Source organism: Neophocaena asiaeorientalis, unplaced genomic scaffold (assembly GCF_003031525.2).
Source record: "Neophocaena asiaeorientalis asiaeorientalis breed wild unplaced genomic scaffold, Neophocaena_asiaeorientalis_V1.1 scaffold198, whole genome shotgun sequence".
Lineage (NCBI taxonomy): Eukaryota > Metazoa > Chordata > Mammalia > Artiodactyla > Phocoenidae > Neophocaena > Neophocaena asiaeorientalis.
The window spans coordinates 5934874-5956460 of record NW_020175221.1 but is presented as its reverse complement, the minus strand read 5'-3'; the positions used below and the strand labels follow the sequence as shown (position 1 = coordinate 5956460).

The 21587-nt window shown below is 40.3% G+C and overlaps 1 protein-coding gene across 2 annotated transcripts in view; it reads left to right on the top strand.

Moving 5' to 3' along the window:
* The first annotated feature begins 17424 nt into the window (after positions 1–17424).
* GPBP1 (GC-rich promoter binding protein 1) overlaps positions 17425–21587 on the top strand; it is a 71207-nt gene continuing 67044 nt past the window's right edge. The window contains exons 1-2 of one of the 2 annotated variants that reach the window (XM_024765346.1): positions 17425–17624; positions 18627–19592. The gene's annotated coding sequence lies outside the window, so the exon portion shown is untranslated. The remainder of the gene's footprint in view (positions 17625–18626; positions 19593–21587) is intronic. The other variant, XM_024765347.1, reaches the window with a different exon arrangement.

Sequence of the window (21587 nt, the reverse complement as noted above, 5' to 3'; positions counted from 1 at the left end):
GGCCCCAAAGGGGAGGGGCCCGCTAAAAAAAAAAAAAAAAAAAAAAAATCCTCTCTCTAAAAATTAAAAATTATATATATTAAAAAAACACTCTCATAAAACAATTTTCCTTTGGTTCTGTAAGTAGCAAAATGCTTTTTGCATATTTATTTCTTCACCCAATTTATGAATGATAAAGTTATCTCTATAGGAATTTCTGCCAGTTGGTTTCCTCTGACCCAAGTGGACCTCCTGGGTGATAAAATTATACTCCTGGTTCCTTCTGGATGGAGGCGATGGCATGGAGATTGCACCAAAAGGAAGGCGGTTTCAAACCGTGATTTGGCCACCTAGCTTGAAGCAGAGGCAGCTGAAAGTTCTGCTCCTGAGACAGGAACCCCACAAATGCAGAGGATGTCCTCCAGCCCCACCCAGTGCCTGCTCACAGCAACACTGTCCTAATACAGGATAGAGGCAGTTTGTGGGTTTTGGCTTTAAAATACCACACCATTTCTCTCTCCCTAAACCTCATCCCCTAGAGACCAGACTCAACTGGATTGGGACCCTCCTGTTGGCAGTAAAAACTTTCTTCAGCACTCCTCCATAACAGGGTGCCAGGATGCATGCTGCTGTAGAAAGTTGTTGCTTTGGCAACTTTGGCAAGTTGCTGTGAGAGAAGCAAGGAAATGGAAGGGTTATATAACTTTATCTCAGTGAGGCAGGAACTAAGGTTCAGCTGGAGTGATGGATTGGTTAGAAGGCTTGAAGAAAGGGGTAAGGGCTGGGGAATCAGTGCTGAGGGAAATGGGAGAAGCTGATCAGGCAGCTCCAGAAGACCTGAAATGGAGACTTGTAAGTTTGTAATAGGGTCAGTCGGCATGGTTCTGGGATTTTCGACAGGAGAGTCCCCAAATACAGACAGAGAACCCTCTGAAAACAAAATCACTGCAAAGGAAGGGTTGAGAACATGAGTGATTTGGGGAGTTTTAGAGCATCCAAAATACAATCAAGATTTAGCTTTATTAGATAATGAGATCTAGCAGATCTCAATTTTTCTAAAAGAAAAATACTACAAAGAGGTTTCTCTTTAATCCAGAAATTCTCCTTTAGCTGAGGGAGAAGTGGGAGTAGTTGCCCTTCACAGACCCTCCCAGTACCACAACAGCCAAGGGCAGGATAGCCCCTGAGGGTGAGCTGGGAATTTGTGAGGGTGTTTTCTTGATTGTTACAAAGATAGCATTTAGTAAAGCTAAATCTAATCAACCTCACTTCTCTTGCTTGGCTTTAAGGTACGCTGAATTTTCTAGGAAGGCAACTACTGAATAAACTGAAGGAAAACTGTACCTCCTTTTATGGAGAACTTTACCAAGAAGCATTCAGATCTTTCCAAATAATACCACTAGTAACATGTCAGCTAATGTTATTTAAATCTATATAATACACTTGTTTTAGTCTGCACTTGTAGCCTTCGCAGTCAATAATTCCACATATGGGAACTGTTAGGAGATAAACAGAGGCATATTAAAAATTTTAAGAGTTTAGGCAAAAATTGATTAGAATTGGGCAGCATCTAATCTAGCAGGTAGAAAGGAGCTCTGAGGAGCTGTACAACATGAAACACTTATCTGTAGAAGGGTGTAGGAACAAGGAAGTTACAGGAGGCAAAAAAGCCTTTTGTTATTGCAAAGTTACTTTCCTTCAGGGGGTGGCAGGAATCTATCAGGCAGCACTAGTACCTAACTAGCGCTGATCAGATGATTCCTGATTAACTGGTTTAAGATTCCATTTCTGCGAGAACAGAAACTGTAACTAAGTCTTGGTTTGGCAACATGGGCCTTAGCATAAGTGATTCATTTGGGGCCTGTTATCTTATTTTTTAACACTACAAACATATGAGTATCCCATTATTCATTCCTTTTAGTAAAACTGTGACTAAGTATTTACACACTGAACTGTGTTTTATGATAAATGACTTCCAGTTTATTAGAGTAACGGGGGCAACACAAAACATTTATTATTAAAAAAGGGAGGGAGGAGGGAGTAGATTCGTAGAGCTAAGACCCACTGGGCCTAGTGTAAGACCTTTTTACTTTGGGATCAATAGACCCTTTCAGAACATCATGAAAACCAGGAGACTTCTTATAAGTTCTATATATAAGCATAAACATTTGCATAAGCACCCTATGCTTTGTATATGCAAATAGAGTCATTTTTAAGGGATATTTGGAAGATGAGGTACTGGAGGAGGGTGTGTGAATAGTTTCATAAATAAGGTAGACTTGCTAGGGTGTAAACAGAAAACAACCTTTATTCTTTTGCAGCCTTGTGTTTAAACTGTCTAGAATGGTTTTTGTCTGTCTCAGCACAAAATCTTGGGCATGTTGCATAGTATTTTCACTGTCACTTTCAGATAATAAATAGGCCAATTCGGTCCAATAATCTATATTTCAAGCTCCCACCAAGTCGAGCTCCCTCCTTAGGCTCTAATCTTTTCAGATTTTAAACCTTTAGTGGGAGGAGGGGTGTGGTCAGTTTCTTCCCTGTTTTCTACTCCCCTACCCCCAATGTCAAGGTTGCATTGCCTCTTGTTTTATTGAGAGGGCAATGGGAAGAGGAAACTGGGACAAGGGGCTGAAAGGTGTTACACAGTTGTAATCTGGTGTTGGTGCCTTGTGGATTGGACAGATTCCAAATGCTGATTCTCTCCCACAGAGTGCTTTTCTAAAAACTTAGTAAACCCTTCCTACTTTGGGAATATCTAACCTTAAAAACTATATTTGTAGGTTCCTACTGGCTCCTCTACTGGCCATGTGTGATCCTCCCTTGGCCCCTGGTTTTGACAAAGATTCTCTCCTTAACTGCATTCTAGAGAGGCACCTCTGAGCCCTCTCTCCAGAAGGGCTCAACCTTGGCCTATAAAGATTAGAACAAATGCAAACATAGTTTCTAACAGCTCAAGGCCACATCCCTAGGATGAGCCTCACTCCCTTAAAGTGCCTCCCTAGAAACCTCAAGGCTGCCAAAAGAATTGACTGTTCCAGCCAACACCTGCAGATAGAGCCTTGCCTCCTAGTCTCTGCGGAAACATAGACGTCTAGCTTTGATAAGGGCCAGTTAACAAACACAGATGGGTTTCACAGGCACCAACTTGCTCTCCCAGCTTTTTATAATTTTTCACCTCCCTGACTCTATTGAAACCCTGCTCTCCCCTCTTCCACTATTCTTTTAAACTGCCCAGCCACCTCTGAACAAACTCAACTCAAAGTTGAGTTCAGTTCACACTGGACTCTTTTTCCTATTGCAGTACTATAGTACTGATTAAAATTTGTCCTTACCACTTTAGAGTCCGGCTTTGCTTTACTTTGATCGTTTTCAGGGATTTCCAGTGACCCACCTCTCTGCTGAAGTCACCACACCCTTTCAGGTGGTCATCTTGGGTCAAGTCCAGCTCCCTTCTCTGAGTCCACATCTGGTGTGTGGGTCACTCATGCATCCCCTACCCCACCAAGCTTCAGGTGCAGGCCATTCCCAACACAGTTCTCTGCTTAGCTCTGTTGTCGGAAAAGCAGGTCACCACAACTTTGAGACTTTCAGGCCTGAGTCAGGTGTCCTGTCTTCCAAGTTTCCCTCTTCATTGGTTTGAGGATGGCTTAAGCACCCTCCTCCCTTTGCCCAGTACCCAGAGCATTTGGAGGGAGGGAGAATATCACCGCAATAATATAGTAGATTCTTGCTATTCATTTCTCTTTTCTTCCTACAATTTTTTTTACTCATCCTGTCTTTATTTAAACTTTTTTCTTCCAGTTTTATTGCTATGTAATTGATACACGGTGCTGTGTAAGTTTAAGGTGTACAGCATAATGATTTGACTTACATACATCATGAAATGATTACCACAATAAGTTTAGTGGACGTTCATCATCTCATATAGATACAAAATTAAAGAAACAGAAAAAAATACAGATATGTATAGATACATAGATATATTTTTTTCCTTGGGATGAGAACTCTCAGGATTTACTCTCTTAACAGCTTTCATATATAACATACTGTTACTGACCCCCAATGGATCAATGACCGTCGATGGGTCCTTTGCCCGGAGTTGCAAATGCCAATCGAAGATTTGACATAGCAGGGCAGAAACTTTATTCATTGACCAAGGAATGGGTTTTTAGGGCATGTTTTTAGAGCATGAGCTCTCCCTTCTTCCCCAGGGGAGGGGACTAAGGGAATCTTAAGGGGTAGGAGGCAGACTTGTCATCAGGGCTCTAGGAAAGGGGCAGAGATTTCCTGGAGCAGCCAGAGGCAGCTGGGGTTTGCGCAGTCTTCCACGATTCTTTGCACGTGGCACAAATTGTGCCTAGCAGGGTACACATCCCCCCTTGGGCGGAGACTTTAGCATGGTCCGGGAAGATCCCACATGCGGCGGAGCGGCTGGGCCCGTGAGCCATGGCCGCTGAGCCTGCGCGTCCGGAGCCTGTGCTCCGCAACGGGAGAGGCCACAACAGTGAGAGGCCCGCGTACTGGAAAAAAAAAAAAAAGGTAACTTTTGGACACCTCCAGGTCTCATCTGCTCAGGCATGTTCCTGTGGTCAGGTCAGAGCTGGCCGGTTCAGAGCAGTTGACCACGGCATTTCTCTTAAAGCACAGCTGCAAAACATCTCTGTCAAATACCAGGTGCTTTAGAAACAAACACAGGGATAAATTAAGGCAAGGATCCTTTAGCTCTCAGGGGCTGGTATGGATGACAATACAGCAGTGTTAATTATGTTTATCATGTTGTACGTTACATTCCTAGGATTTACTTACCTTATAACTAGAAGTTTGTTCCCTTTAACCACCTTCATCCAAGTACCCCTCCCCCTACCTCCCCCACCTCCGGCCTCTGGCAACCACAAATCTGATCTGTTTGGTTTGTTTTTGAAATATAATTGACCTACAACACTATGTTAGTCCCTGGTACACAACATAGTGATTCTATATTTCTATACATTTCAAAATGATCACAATGGCCCTTCTACAATGTGAGGACACAGTGAACCAGGAAGCAGGCTCTAACCAGACACTGAATCTGCTGGTGCCTTGATCTTGGACTTTTCAGCCTCTAGAATTTGAGAAATAAATTTCTGTTGTTCATAGACCACCCAGTTTATGGTATTTTGTTATAATGACCCAAACAAACTTAAGACTGGGATTTCAGTTTTTTTGTAATTTGTCGAAAATTTCCTTGATAATTTTTACTTGATGATACTTGATGATTTTTAGTGATGTTATATGCAGGAATGTGTAATACTGCTTTTTTTTGGTACAAAATTACATATAAAGATTCATACACATATAATCTATTATATATAATAGATCACATAATTATGTATCATTATACTAGATTACATTATTATACAACGCATGTTTTATGTAATATATGTTACATATATATTACATATAATATGCTAAAAAATGATCACCATGTTAAATTTGGTTAACTATTTGTTACAATACACAGATATAACATACTTATCAACTGTATTTCATACCCATGACTTATTTTGTAACTGGAAATTTGTACCTCTTAATCTCCCTCAACTATTTCTCTCTTCTCCTCAATCCTGCCTACAATCAAACTTTGATTTTTATAAATATAGATGGGGTCATGGGTATCTTATTCCTTGTTGCATCCTCAGCATTTAGCCTGTGCCTAGGTCAGAGTAGGCTTTACGTGACTTTGTTTTTTTTAATGGATGAATGATTATGGCATTGATAAATAAATTTTTTGCATGTAAGTCAAAGCAAAGAACAACAAAGAAAATTCTAAATCAGGTTATTTTTCTGTTTCAGTTTTCTTTCTCTTATCCAATTTATTTTCTCATTCCAATTCTGCTTTTCTCTCACTCTTTGAGTCACTAAATTTTCCCCTCAAAGTGATTGCCTTCCTTCGCCTATTCATTTTACACTTGTAAACTTTACACTTTACACTTCACCTGCATTTTACACTCTGGAAGTCTGGTTGAATTCATCCTTTGCAGTAGAAAAGAATGCTAACTGTAGGGCGACTTCCCAGAGTCTTCCTCACATTCCCTTTTCATTCTGTTGAAGTGAAAAGAGCTTCTGCCCTGGATGATGGAGGACAATTGGATAGGATAAACTGCTTCTTTGTCAATTTATTTTCCACAAAAGAAATCCTCCTTTAAAGGGAAACTTATTTATAGATAGAAATAAGTGAAGTTGATTTTTCTTTGGGCTAGCCGCAGTGTTGACACAAGAAGGGAGAAAAACACCAGAATTGTTACATTTATCCCATTGGTTGTTTCAGATGGTCAGTTCCTTTACCAGAAACCAAAGGTCTTTCACAATTGACTCTGGATATCATGGATGAAAGAAAACATTGCATAGTATCAGCCAACCTAAAGGACAAAGACCCTGAATTCATAGACACTCCTAGACTGAAAGTGACAGAAACGTAACACAAACTAGTAAAGAAATAAAGGAAATTTATTTGCTTGCATTACTTTGAAGTCCAGAGATAGTCATTACTTCAGGAAGGACTAGATCCAAGGACTAAAATGATGTTAGGGCTCTGATTATGTTTGCCTCTGAGAGCTACATGGTAGGCAGGATGGAAATTCCAGAGTTTCTCCACTGGAAATCCCAGATTTACACCCCGTCAATTTTTAGTAACCCCAGTAGAAAGAGAATGCTTTCCTGATAGAACCTGTAGAAAAGTCTCAGAGAAGGTTCTGATGGATCTAGCTTGAGTCAGGTGCTCCAAATCAACACTGTAGCCATGGAGATAGTATTCCAATTAGGCAGGAATAGGACACAGATCCACACTTGGAACTGAGGAATAGGAAGGGAAATGGCTAATGGGGTGGGATCAGTCCCACTCATACTACACAGAATGGGTTCTCTTAAGAAACTGGCATTTTCTCTTAAGAAACTGGTGTTTTCAAATGGAAGGAGTACTGGCTAGGTGCCCCACCACCATTTATTTTAAATTTATTTATTTACTTATTTTTGGCTGGGTCTTAGTTGCTGCACGCAGGCTTTCTCTAGTTGCAGCGAGCAGGGGCTACTCTTCGTTGCAGGGCGTGGGCTTCTCGTTGCGGTGGCTTCTCTTGGTGCAGAGCATGGGCTCTAGGCCCACGGGCTTCAGTAGTTGTGACACGTGGGCTCAGTAGTTGTGGCTCACGGGCTTAGTTGCTCTGCAGCATGTGGGATCTTCCTGGACCAGGACTTGAACCTGTGTCCCCGGCATTGGCAGGCAGATTCTTAACAACTGCACCACCAGGGAAGTCCTCCCCCGCCATTTTTTTTATAAAAAGTCTGCACTTTAAACTTCTTTCAAGTCTGAAACTTAAAAGATGGCAATTCTTCAAACTACTCTGTTATCCATTCTAATAGTAAATTTCTACCAGAAATCATCTCTTATTTCCAATCAAGATCACTCATGCTCTAATTTATAAGCACACATACTTTTGTTGGAATTTTGACAGAGATGTCAAACAACTGTGACAACTTTGCTTTAATGACTTAATGGCTTGGAAAGAGAGAAAATTAGGAAGAAAAAGGAAAAAAAAGGAGGAAAAGACACAAATAAAATAGATGCAAAATAACTCCAAGAGTGAAGCAGGATAGTTATGACTGAGACAGTCAGTAGCCTTAGTTATCATTGGAGTCAGCGCTGGAGGTCACTGAAATTAACACTGAGATATAGGGCTTATGGAAACCTAGCTGTGTTCTGTTTCTTGCCCACTTGAGTTTGTGATCTGAGATTCATACTCACTACATGTCCCAATCTGAATTGTGATTTCCATCTTCCACCTAATTTGTTTCTCTGCTTTGATTTCATAGCTCAGAAAATGCCATCAGCATCAACACAGGTGACCAAATTAGAAACTAGTTTTTTCTTGCCTTACCTTCACAAACATTTAAACATAACATTTTCTGTATCCACTCTTGAATCTTTTCGTATCTTTCTCTGTCCATTCACCTAGTCACTCACTCAGTTCCTCATGAAATCCAGAGTCCAGTGGGTGAGGCATATATCAAACAAATAACCATAAAAGTAACTGTTGAACTTATAGTTACGATCAGTGCTATAAGGGAGAGTACAAGGGGAACTAGGGGGTCAGGAACGACTACCTAAGGAAGTGACATTTAGGCTGAAACTTGAAAGCTCGTAAGAACTGGTGGCAGAAAGTGGGAGATCACGTGTGTTCCAGCCAAAAGGAACAGTTTGTGTGATGACCCTTTACACAATCGTGGTGTGTTAGAAGAATCATGGAGGAGAATTATGGTGTGTAGGAGAAACTGAAAGATGGCCACAGCAGTCTTAAGGCATCATCATCTTTCACCTGGATTACTGCCATAGCATTTTAGCTTTTCCCTTTGTGGAGTTTCATTTTCCTAATCTCTTCTTCAGAGGATTACAAGGAGGCTCTTTGTAAAACATGAATCCAACATGTCTCTTTCTTACTTAAAATAAAGATTCTCCAAAGCCTTCAAGATAAATACCTAATCTCCCTAGCACAGGGTCAAGGCTCTTGGGATGTGTTCTCTGTGTTGTTCTCTGGTCCTCCCTCATGGCTCCTAGCAGTCTGTGGTGGCAGTCACTTCTTTCACATCTTTGGAAATGCCTTGCTCTGGTTTATTTTCATCTTTGCACCTCTGGCTCTGCAACAGATTTTAACTGGAAGGCCCTTGCCTCCCAGAATTCTGTTCAACTCATCAGACTCAATTTTTTAAAGGCTTCTTTAGAAGCCACGTCACAGCACTCTGCATACCTCTAACATAGCACTTGGGATAAAGTCTTGAGATCCATACACTTGACAAATGTTGAGTGGTTACTATTGCTAGCACTGTTCTAGGCACTGGAGGATAAGCAGTGAACAAAACAGATATTATGTCAGCTTCATCCCTCAGATTGTAAGAATCTGGAGGACAGATTGTGTTTTAATTATTTCTGTATCCTCAACAGCACAACAGTGCCTCACATAATTAAATCTGAATTGAATTGAGCTAATATTCAAGCCAAGGTCTGCCTAACTCCAAAGCCCCATGATCTTTCCATTACTATGTGGAATCCAGGTGAATCTGAGTCTATTAAAGTAAAAGTAGTAACACTATTAATGAAAAATGGCAGCATGGATCGCATCTATCTAGGACCTGGTTCATCATAAATGCTCAATAAATAATGTTATTTTGCCAAATCTTCCTTTTAAACTACCATCCTTGGCTCAATGGGTCACCCTCTGGCATATTACCATAATTTTTCCACCACTTCCCTCTCCTTCCTCTCCAAACACACTCTCTAAATTCAGAAACATTTATTACTCTACAGTTTATAGAAGAAAAAATCAGATACAATCTAAATGTTCTTCCATAAGACACTGGTTAAATAAGGTGAATTCTTCCAATGGATTATTACACAGTTCTTAAAAATAAGTTAGCACTAAGTGTACTGACATAGAAAGATGTCCATACATTACTAAGTTGAAAAAACAAATTGCAGAATAGTATGTATAGACCAATTTGTTAAAAAATATATATGTACAACACGTATGCATAGGAAAAAATCTACAAGGATCACAACAAACCGTTCACAAAAGCTTAACTCTGGAGGTATAGTAGGATTTTACTTCTAATTTATTATTTTTTTAATTTATTTTTTTAAAACAGATGTCCACTCATAAAGGATTGCTTTTATTTTTTAGTAATTTATTTTTATTTATTTATTATTTTTAGCTGTATTGGGTCTTCGTTGCTGTGCGCAGGCTTTCTCTAGTTGCAGCGAGCGGGGTCTACTCTTCATTGCGGTGCACAGGCTTCTCTTGTTGCGGAGCACGGGCTCTAGAGCACACGGGCTTCAGTAGTTGTGGCTCGTGGGCTCTAGAACGTAGGCTCAGTAGTTGTGGTGCATGGGCTTAGTTGCTCCACGGCATGTGGGATCTTCCCGGAGCAGGGCTCGAACCCATGTCCCTTGCATTGGCAGGCAGATTCTTAACCACTGTGCCACCAGGGAAGCCCACTTCTAATTTATATAGTCTTTTTTTTCAAAACAAACAACTTTTTAGTAAAGTATAGCTGATTTACAATGTTGTGTTAGTTTCAGGGGTACAGCAAAGTGATTCCGTTATGCATATTTATATATCTGTTCTCTTTCAGATTCTTTTCCATTATAGGTTATTACAAGATATTGAATATAGTTCCCTGTGCCATACAGGGAACTTGCCATCCCTGTGCCAAGTAGGCCCTTATTGCTTATCTTTTTTTTTTTTTTGCTTATCTTCTATTTTATATATAGTAGTGTGTATATGTTAATTCCAAACTCCTAATTCATCCCTCCCCCCTCCTTTCCCTTTTGGTAACAAGTTTGTTTTCTATGTCTGTGAGTCGGACAGTGGTTCTTAATTTAGAGACAACCCTGACTCTCCTGGATCATTGTCAGATGGGCTACAGGGGGCTGTGCGCCCTCTGACAGAGCATGTACCTTTTGTATGTATGTAGAAATGTACTTTTTTCCCCCTGGGGATGGTGTACATCATTACCATTAGATTCTCACAATGATCCTTGACCTAAAATAAATTGAGCCATCTATGCAGAGTACTGATGCTTAGGATGTCCTCAATGAATGTTACTTATCTCCAATAGGTTTTTTTTTTAATGTTTAAATGTTTTATGGAAGTATAGTTGATTTACAATGTTGTGTTAGTTTCTGGTATACAGCAAAGTTATTCAGTTGTATATTTGTATACAACTGAAAAAGATATATAGTCTTTTTCAGATTCTTTTTCATTATAGTTTATTACAAGATATCGAATATAGTTCCCTGAGCTATACAGTAGGACCCTGTTGTTTAATTTATACACTTTTGTATTATTTGATTTTATAATAAACTTGTATCACTTTCATAATTAAAAAGGAAGAAAAAGGTGAAAATTTAAAAGGTGCTCTGATAACATAAACTATTACCATATTAATTCCTATGAATTTTTTAAAAGCCAGTTAGTGTGAACACAGCTTCTGGTCTTAGTAAAGTTGAAGTGATCTATGATTGTTTAATTCTGAAACTTAAAGGTTTAATACTAGGTATCAAAATGAGAAATCTTTAGTTTTACTTCCATATCTGATATCCTTTGACTGGCTTTTGATCATGCCATTTAGCCTCCAGTCTGTATCCCTATAGGCTCTTTAGGCAATTAGACTCAGTGTTACAAGAGGCATTAATGCATTTAAGTAGTATTGGAGTAGTATTGGAGGGGCAGGGGTTTCCACTGAATTGCACTGGGAAGCTATTGATTCAATAAAGTTTCTAAAGTACATGATGGATTTCCTTTCACAAAATGGGTATTCCGAACCAAAAGTTTTGGAGGTTGCTACCCCAAAATGAATTTGGAAAGCTAAGAGGATAAATACCAGGGAAATGCCATCACAGAGAATATTCCTAAGCAGTGTCCCCCATATTTATTGTACCTAGAATCAAGAGGTAGCAGAGTAGCCCAGCTCTTGACTGAATTTCTCTCATGTCACTCGGTCAGTAACAAGGTGCAGGGGGTGGTGGCAATTACACCTCCAGGGTTCCTCGTATTCCATTTCTAGAGATAACAGAGGAAACAACATATTGAAATAGATCACAAATCTTTTAAAAACTCTACAAAACGTTTTCTTCACTTTATGTACAACGATTTACATGCATTTATTCCTGCTGTAGCTTTAAAATTATAGATGCCATGCAAGAAGAGTCTGTGTTTTGGAAGTCACATATTGGAAAGAACATTTAAAAATTTTGTTGCTAATTGTGTTCATGCTAATAGTGTTCCTCCATACCTTCTAGGACAGAGGGAAGAATACAGACGTGGAAGTGCCAATTAGGAAAACTGGGCCACCCATAACTGGACCCGGGAGGAATAATTGTCAACCCACTTATCGGCTTTGATTAAGGAGTAAGTGGTCAATTCTCTAGTAATTAATTCTATGTACAATTGAAAAACTCATCAAAAGGAGAAAATGCTTGGTAAATTTAAATTTATAATCATGAATTAAGTTGAGTGAAACAATAGGATCAGGAACCTTTTCTAGTGGAAGGCAGGTTAGAAAAGTGGCTCAAAAATAGTAACCATCCTTACTGTGTTAAAATAAAGAGATCACAAAGACTAGTACAAATTTTTAAATTTAGAAATCAAATGTTATGTTAATCCTTAGAATGGAACATAGACAAAAGGAATAATTTTTTAAATATGGGAAATTTTGAACACATGGATTAAAAAATGGATATAAAGGTTCATTAAAAATTTTTTTAAATAAATGTGTTTTCTTTTTTTTAAGATTTATTTATTTTATTTTATTTTTAGTTGCACTGGGTCTTAGTTGCGGCACGGGGGATCTTTGTTGTGGTGCGCGGACTTCTCTCTAGTTGTGGCGTGCGGGTTTTCTCTTCTCTAGTTGTGGTCTGCAGGCTCCGGGGCACGGGGCTCTATCATTTGTGGCACACGGGCTCTCTAGTTGAGGTGCGCGAGCTCAGTAGCTGTGGTGCACAGGGCTCAGTTCCCTGACCAGGGATCTAACCCGCGTCCCCTGCATTGGGAGGCGGATTCTTTACCACTGGATCACCAGGGAAGTCCTGGATATAAAGCTTTGTATACACTATGATACAAAGATATACAAAGAACAAAGACTTAAAAGGAATACATTAATATTTAAGAGCCGTTATTTCTGGGTGGTGGATTATAGGTAATTTTCATTTGTTTATACTCTTCTGTGTCTGTCAAACTTTCTACGTTTACAACTTCTGTACTTAAAAATTTTTATTAATGAACCCCAAATTTATCAATCAAATTTATCTTTAAATGTCATCAAGATTAAGGACAAAACAGATCTTTTCAAAGTTAGAATTATACTCTATCATTTTTTCATTTGTTACATAACTTGAAAAAAAAACCTTTTTATTTCTTGTAGAGCAGGGTTGTTCCTGAAACATTTCTCTTCAAAATGTTTTTATTTTCATTAACCAATCCTTCATTCATCCAGGAAATATTTATGGCGTGCCTACTCTGTACCCAGCATCGTGCCAGGTGCTGGGGACACAGCAATGAACAAAACGGGAATGGGCTCTCCACTTATCAAACTCATTGAGGAGAGGGACCCATTAATCAGATCAGCACAAAGTTTTGAAACTTGCCAAGAAAAAAAAGAAGCATGCAAATATTTTTGATGATAGCAAGGAGAAAACCTGTGTGAGTCTCTGATTTTCTTCAAGCGAGGTATTTGAGCCTTAACTCAGATTGTCTGTGAACCACCAGAGTGCAATAGTAGGACCACAATCGGCAGTAAACAGAGAATATGAGAGGACCTCTGTACCTCGGCAGTGACCTCAGAGACTGGTCAGTGTTGTGCTGGTGCATAGGAACGGAGCTGAGTGGGTTCTGGACCCTTCATTCAACCACCCAGCCAGTCATATTCACTGGGGATGTTCTATGGGCTGGGCATTGATTTAGGGGCAAAGGATGAATAGAACACTGTCCCTGACCACAGTCTCACTGTCTAGAAAGGGGGGGAAACAAAGTGATAAAAGTGAGTGTAAATCCATGTGAGAGTCCAGAGAAGGACGTTCCAACCTTTATCTGATTGTTATTTACCTCAGTGCCATTTGAACAGCGTCTCTAGGGATAAGAAATAAGAAGTTGCAAAGTAGAGAGTGGAGAGGAGAATGGTAATCTAGTAAAAGGGAATAATATCTGCACAGAATGTTCAAGAACAAGGGGAATTCTGAGAACTGCATGTAGTGTGTGGCTAAAACAAAGACTAAAGGTAGGGAAGGCATGCATTTAACAAATATTTATGCTGTGGCTGAAACTATACTAGTTGCTATGAATAAGTATGAATAAGACATAGTTGTTGCTTTCAGGGATCTTTGAGTTCCATGGTAGAGACAAGTAAGAAAATCAGCAACTATAATCTAGTATAATAAGTGTGGGGGATGATAAGGAAGCTCCTGGACACTTTCCAGGATAAAGGTAGAGGTAAAAATGGGTAGATAATCATAGAGGTAAGGACAGGGTTGTACAATGGGAACACAGAAAAGGAACACTGGATATAGTTACATGGTTTCCTACAGAAATATTTTATTTTGCTCCCCAGTTGCTGCAGATTTGGGGGCAATAAAGTTTTAAATATTAAATTATTATAAAATAGTATATTCAAATAGTACAGCAGTGAAGAAAACAGAAAAATCCTGATTTAATGATATTAAAGTTATTCTTTAGTTACTTCTATATAAATATACCTACTTTGAAAAAATAATAGATTCTGATGCTATATATACTGTTTTTCCACATACTTTTATCTCTTAACATATTGAACATCTTTGCATATGTTGGCCTACCTTATTCTTAACAGCTGTACAACATTCTACTATATGGATGTACTTTAGTTTTTTAACCAGTACTCGGTTGGTAGACATTTAGGTTCTCTGGTTTTCACTACTACAAATAAGTTGGAAATGAATACCTTCATTTACACATCATATATACTTGGGCTAACATTGTTTTGGAGCAAGCTACTTAATCTCTTTGTGACTAATATTTATAAAATCATTGAAAAAATTACCAAACTTATTCAATATTTCTTATATAGGGCTTGGTTACAAAAGTGTTCTTTCAAACTACTATAATGTATGTTCTTTAATAAATTAAAATACTCTACTATGTGATAAATCCTTTGTTTAGATTTCACTAAAAGAATAAAATAATGGAGAACATGTTACTGGTTGGAGACAAGTTCTTGTATTTAATTTTTTAGTTAGCTTTTTCCTAATGATTAGAAAAGTAACATAGGCCCTTAACAGGTATGAAGAATAAAGATCCTCTATTATTCTGCTACCTGGAAATAAGCATTGATAACATTCTGGTATCTATTCAGTCAGACTTTATCCTTTGATATATACTTTTTTTAGATGACAAAAAATGGACAGTCCTGGAATCTACCTCTTATTTTTTTTTTTTTTTTGCAGTACGTGGGCCTCTCACTGTTGTGGCCTCTCCCGTTGCAGAGCACAGGCTCTGGACGTGCAGGCTCAGCGGCCATGGCTCACGGGCCCAGCCACTCCGCAGCATGTGGGATCTTCCCGGACTGGGGCACGAACCCGTGTCCCCTGCATCGGCAGGGGGACTCTCAACCACTGCGCCACCAGGGAAGCCCTATATCCTCATTTTTAATGGCTTCATATTCCATCTATGGATGCACCATTATTTACTCACTGTATTTATATGCATTTGGGTTGTTTCATTTTTTTTTGTACTTTTAAGCAACTTATCAATGAGTATCTTTATAAATTATTGGACACCTTTCCTATTTTTTACAAATAAAAATTCTAAGATGTAGAAGAGCAGCTGATACGGGTTAATGCAAATGCCTATTCCTTATACCTTCATCTAGGTCTTACTCTTAAATCTTTGCCGATCTGCTAGGAGAAAGTAGTACGTCATTATTAGTTTTATTTTCGTTTTTTCTGATTTTAGTGAGGTAGAGCATCTTTCCATATAATTACTGACACATACATGATTAGCTTGTTCATGTCCTTTGACTTTTTAAGAGTCAGTATGGTTATCTGTTCCTTAATTTCTAAGAGCTCTTGATATATTTACTATGTAAATTAAACATTATTAGATATTAAGGATAGCAGCCAAGTGTCTATAATTAAATATTAACCTTTTTGTCATCCATGTTACAACTGTTTCTCTACTTCATTATTTGGTTTTCAACTTTACAATGTCTTTCGCCATAGGAAAGCACAATTAGCGTTTTTAAATTATCAAGACTTTTCCTTTGTTTATTGAATTGACATCATGCTTAGAAACAGAAGGAGAAGCAGGTCTTGTCCCAATACATAAGTTACTTCTACAGAAGCAATGTGGTGTGGTGGAAAGAAGGTGAATTAAGACCCAAACGGACTTGCGATAAAGTCTGGTACAGGCAAGTTGTGGCACCCAACTTCCATGTCGTGTAACCTGAACCAGTTTCCTCATCTACAAAATGGGGAAAGTAACACCCACTTCAGAGACTGGAATAAGGATTAAGTGCTTGGCACAGACAAGGAATCTAGCAAGTGTTAATTTCTTTGCACTCAGCGAGGCATTATTAATTGCCAAGTGTCCACCTCCCCTACGAAGACCAAAAGATTGGGAGGTGTAACTTTTGGTGAGTTTACATTCAAATATTCTTTCAGGGAGCTTTTAGAAGCAGTCCATTAAACTACAAACCCCATAATGCATATAAAAGAACCATAAAGTTTCCGTGTATGAAGTCTTTGTGGCTTGGAGGAGGGCGAAGAGCCAAGTACTTTATATTCTCTGGATTTTCCCTCGTTAAGACACCTTCCCCCCACATAATCCGTAAGCAAACATTGTTACTTTTCTTCCTCTTGGAAGGCTAATTTCACAGGTTTCAAAGTGAGCCTTCAGTTACAACGCGAAAAGGTATCGCAACTAGAAAATGGTGACGCCCACAGAATTCTACACAAAATCGTCTGAGCTGTGTGGGACCGAGACACTTGAAATAATTCTCCCCTGCTGTAGATTTAATAAAGACAGAAACGATAATTAGCACGATTATATCCAGTAGCCATTTTTATCCCTTGAGAATCTGGGCTTCGTTTCCAAAGAGCGAGTCTCGCCTCTTCCGTCACCAGCCTCCCATACGTATATTATTTATGTCCGACACCCTCTAATATTTGCACACGGTAGTGGGTCCACTGCTTCAGGGCGCCCAATTAGCCCTGCGCCAACCCTGCCGGCGCTCCGCCCGCGGAGGGGCAGTGTACAGGCGAGCATGTGATCTCGCAGCCGCCCAGGCCCCAGCGCGGTACTCCGCGCATCGCGCGGGCCGCGGCACCTCCGAACATCTAGCAGTGGAAGACGCCGCGGCACGCGCCACTCGAGCGCGCTCGGCCGCCTCCCGAAGCAGCGTTCCCCTCCGGCCCCCACCCCCGGCGGCCCCACCATCCCGGGCTCCGGGCTGGCCCCGGATTGGGGGAAGGGAGGGAGGAGGGGCTCCTCAGGGAGCAGCGGGGAATTCCCCCTTCCACCGAACCTTCCCGATTGTTCACCGTCCTCACGTCAGCAGCAGGGGGTAATCCCCAACTCCAGCTGCTCCTGACGTCACCGCGCGGAGCCACCGCCCCCTGCGCGCCCCTGCCTCCGGGACCTCCTAGAAGCCCCGCCCCTAGGCATAACCACGCCCTCCTCCCCTCCCCCAGCCGCCCGACGTAGAGGGCGGAGCTTCTTTGGCCGGGGCGTGAGCGGTTGCTTGGGCCAGAAGGTTCTTTGGTGGAGGCGCTTCTCCTGCTGCCCCGCCCAGTAGGTTCGTTCGCACCGATTCTTCCACACCCTATCTCCCTCCTCCTTCTCCTCGCCCCGCCTTTCCCCTCCCGTCTCCTCAGCTCCTCTAGTTCCTTCCCCGCCTCGCCACCTTCCACGATCTCGCGAGACTTGGCCCAGAACATTGCGGATCGGGTCGGCGCCATTTTGGGACTGAGACTGGTTGTGGGGGAGGGAAAAGCGGCAAAAGGGGATTATTCAAAGTACCGAAAACCTCCTCCCGGGATCGAGCGCAGCGGCACCCCCAGGCCAGGGGCACCTCTGGTGTCGCAGAAGGTAACAGCGTCCTCTGGGCTCGGCGCCGGGGTCTTGGGGGTTGTTTGGCGGAGGCTGGGAACGAGTCCGGCGCCGTCCGTGCTTGGTCTTCCCCGCTCTGGCCTCTCGCACGCGCCCGCCTCCTTCCGCACCGCTGCCGCTCTCGGAGGGCTGAGGGAGTCGAGGCCGAGTTGTGGCCTTCGGAGGTTTCTCAGCGCGCCCGGTCAGCCCGCCTCTCGAGGTCCGTGGCCCGAGCTGTGGACTGAGGCGAGCGCTGTCTAGTCCCTCTGAGTCCCGTGGGGTCTGAGGGGACTGGTTTGTTTGGGAGAGAGAACCACTCTGAACGCGGTTTACGAGAAGGGCTAGGTTCTTCCACCCCCTCAGTGCTGTGAGAAAGAAACCTGTTTCCTTAATTCAAGGAAATTGGGAACCCTCACATCTCCTTGCTGCCCTTAGAAGCCGGGTAAGTCTCACGTTCGGGCGAATTTAAGGAATGTTCTCGCCCCACTTCTCAGGCACTAACCTTCCTACTCTGAGCGGGGAAAACATGCCTCTTCTTTTGGACATTCTGATTTGGAGGGAGCGTCTTTCTCTTTATATCCCTCATTCTCTAAGTTGCATTTAGTAATAATGCTCGGTGGCAGCACACCTGTCTATTCGTTTTCCTTTGGTAGATTGAATAGAAAATACAGAAAGTCTTTTGTAAGATTGTTTGCTCGTTTCATAGTTTGTAATATTTACTCAACGTATAAGGAGGTTTGCTTATATAATCCTGTTAGCTTATATCCGCACCCCCTTCCCACTTGAAATCAGCGCTTGCCCTCCATAATACCATCTCCCATCGTTTTTCCCTTGTCTCTACATATCCTGAAGTCCTTTTAATACTCTTGACTTTTTTTGGGTGCTTGCTTGGTATAGAAGTGCATTTCTCTCCAGAGGTTGACTGTTTAGGATGGGGATTAATTTTTAGCTCAAAATTAAAGCTCACTGTGTAATTTAAATTGTTTTTTATAACTTTTACAGGTGATTGAATTACTCAGATATGAAGATCATCTTCTAGGTTTTGTGTAAAAGGCCCCGGATATTTCAAGTGGCCATTTTGGAATTACAGTGTTTCTGGATAATTTTGCCCCAGAAGTTTATTAAAATTGGCAAGAATCATCTCTGAAGTGAATTGGTAGTAGTGAACAATTCTACAAGCTTTAAAGAGACCCAGGCATTTCTTCAGTATTTTGGTTCAAACGGATTATATAACTGGTTAAAGTATTTCAGCTGGTGGTATTTTTGCCCCCCCCTCCCGCCCCCCAATCCCTCCCCTCTTGTTGGTGTTCTTCAGCCAGAGCTGTAAGATATGTTTGATTTGTGTACTGAGTAATTTCTCTGCAGTTTCAAATTACTGTTTAAATATTGCTGAAGTTTCATGGCAGTTTATTTTTACCTTTATTTAAAGTTTTAGGAATTTTTGACCTCAGCCCTTTTCATGTCACAATGGGACAGCTTTTCTAAATGAAGACATTGAACGAATACAGTTTTTTTGCTTTTATCTTTTATTTACATGGAAATTTAAGATGTTGCAGTTTCCCAGCAGCATGGTAGTATTGAGATAGCTGTGTGTCTCTGTTTATGCTGATGTTTAGGAATGCTCTTCAGATGTGAAATTTTCTTTTTGTTTTTGCTTTTTGGCTCGTAAATTGGATATTTCATCTGGAGTGGATAAGTACAACAGTGACAAGTACATGGAATAATAAAGAAGACTTTAAAATCTTAAATCCAAGGAACTTGGCTAATTCTGGAGATAACCATATGAAAACTTTAAAACAGAAGTATGGGTAGCTGACTGAAGTAACTCTATGTCAAGTAGCCATAGGTTAAGTATCTTCAAAGAACTTGGATTTTATTTCAGAGGATACAAAATAAAAAAACAAACTGGAAAACATAAAGATTACAGAGAAAAACCCAACACCTTCCTGTGCAGTCCTGTTGGAATTTGTAAGTACCGTATGGTGAGCAAATCAAATGTCCGTTTGTAAACTGTAATGAGAGTCAGCTTTATCCCTGTGTTATTCTTGGAAGCCTTTCAGTTTCTTGCAATAAGATTGCTTGGCTTCAGTTTCCTGAGCAGTCTGAAAACAACTATTAAGTAAATTGAAATGCAGAAAGAATTAAAAGTTAAGAATATTTCAGATGGAACAGTCCAAATTTGAAGTTTTTGTGCTTCTAAAGTAAAAGACAAAATCCATATGGTCAGTATGGCTTTATGGATTGGTAGAAAGGTAGGAAAAAAACATAACAAATAGCCAGTTTACTTTTCTAAATATGAGTGTAAATTGTGTTCTAAATGCAGTTTAGTGTTCCAATTTAGAGTTAGGGAGTTGTTTAAAACAAATTATAGGGTTTGACTTTTAATCTGGTATTTCATGAAGTAAATTGTTTTAAGGGGTAACAGTTCCTAACTTTTTAATCCATTATAGAAATTTCTTGAAACAATGTTTGAAGTGGTTTTGTATTTCAAATTATTCCTTAAGATCTGACTTCCAAAAAGTCAGTTTATTACTAGGAACAGAAACTGAGAGGAAGTGAGCAAGGTGCACTAAGAACCTTTCAAATAACTTAAAAAAACAACAACAACAACAAAAAAAAACAAAAAACGAGTATGTTTTCTCCCTTGGAAGGTTATGCTGCCTTAAGTTTATAAACAAAGTTTGTTTAAAAAGTTGTGAATGTTAATTGCTGTAATAGAAATCTTTTGACAAATAAGAGTATCATCTTTTAATAATATTTGTATATTTGAGGATTGAGTGGTGTTACGATTTGTTACTGCATTTAGTTTTTCACTGAATCATAGGCATTGAGTAGAAGTGTTTGTTTTTAAAAAGTTAAGTTTATTTTTAAACAATTTATATTAACAGATCAGTGTAGCTAAAATTAGAGTTTATTTCATTTAATTATTTTTCTGAGATTAAAAAAATTGTAATTTTTGAACACTTTGCCAAGATGGCCTAATAACTGGTCAGTTGCTCATTTATTTTGAACACAGAACTTTTTGTTGTTGTTGTTATGCTGTTGTATCTTGTTAGCTCACTTAGAGCAGAAGAGGTAGGCGAGTCCGAAAGATTGTAGGTATTTAGATATACATATATGGTATTTACTTTCTGATGTAAAATTGAGATTAGAATTCAATAAATCTCTCTGTTAGAATAGAGTAAGATATTTGTGTTTTCTGGGTCAGAGCTGTGTGTAGTACTGCTAATTGAGTTTCCACCTTGATTTATGTAAAATTATGATGAGAACAACCCCTCTTCCACCCCCTTATTTTTTTTTTTTTTTTTTGCGGTACGCGGGCCTCTCACTGTTGTGGCCTCTCCCGTTGCGGAGCACAGGCTCCGGACGCGCAGGCTCAGCGGCCATGGCTCACGGGCCCAGCCGCTCTGCGGCATGTGGGATCTTCCCGGACCGGGGCACGAACTCGTGTCCCCTGCATCGGCAGGCGGACTCTCAACCACTGCGCCACCAGGGAAGCCCCCACCCCCTTATTTTTTTATGCTTCAGAGGGCTTGTATTTTATGTATTCCTTAACTTAGTGGATTTTCAAGTTACTTGTCTAAGAACATTCATTTTAAACGTGATTGAGAAGTTGAACTGGAAGTGAATAGCCTTTATTTATAGAAAAGAACCACATAACATTTACTATCTGTGATTATTTTTCTTTAAATTTCTCCTATTGATGATGTTACTCCAAGCAGTAGTATCAGGATAACGATTATTTAGTGACCAGGGTTTTTTTTTTTATATAAATTTATCTATCTATCTATCTACCTGTTTATTTATTTATGGCTATGTTGGGTCTTCGTTGCTGTGTGCGGGCGTTCTCTAGTTGCGGTGAGCAGGGGCTACTCCTCGTTGCGGTGTGTGGGTTTCTCATTGTGGCTTCTCTTGTTGCAAAGCATGGGCTCTAGGCGCACAGGCTTCAGTAGTTGTGGCACA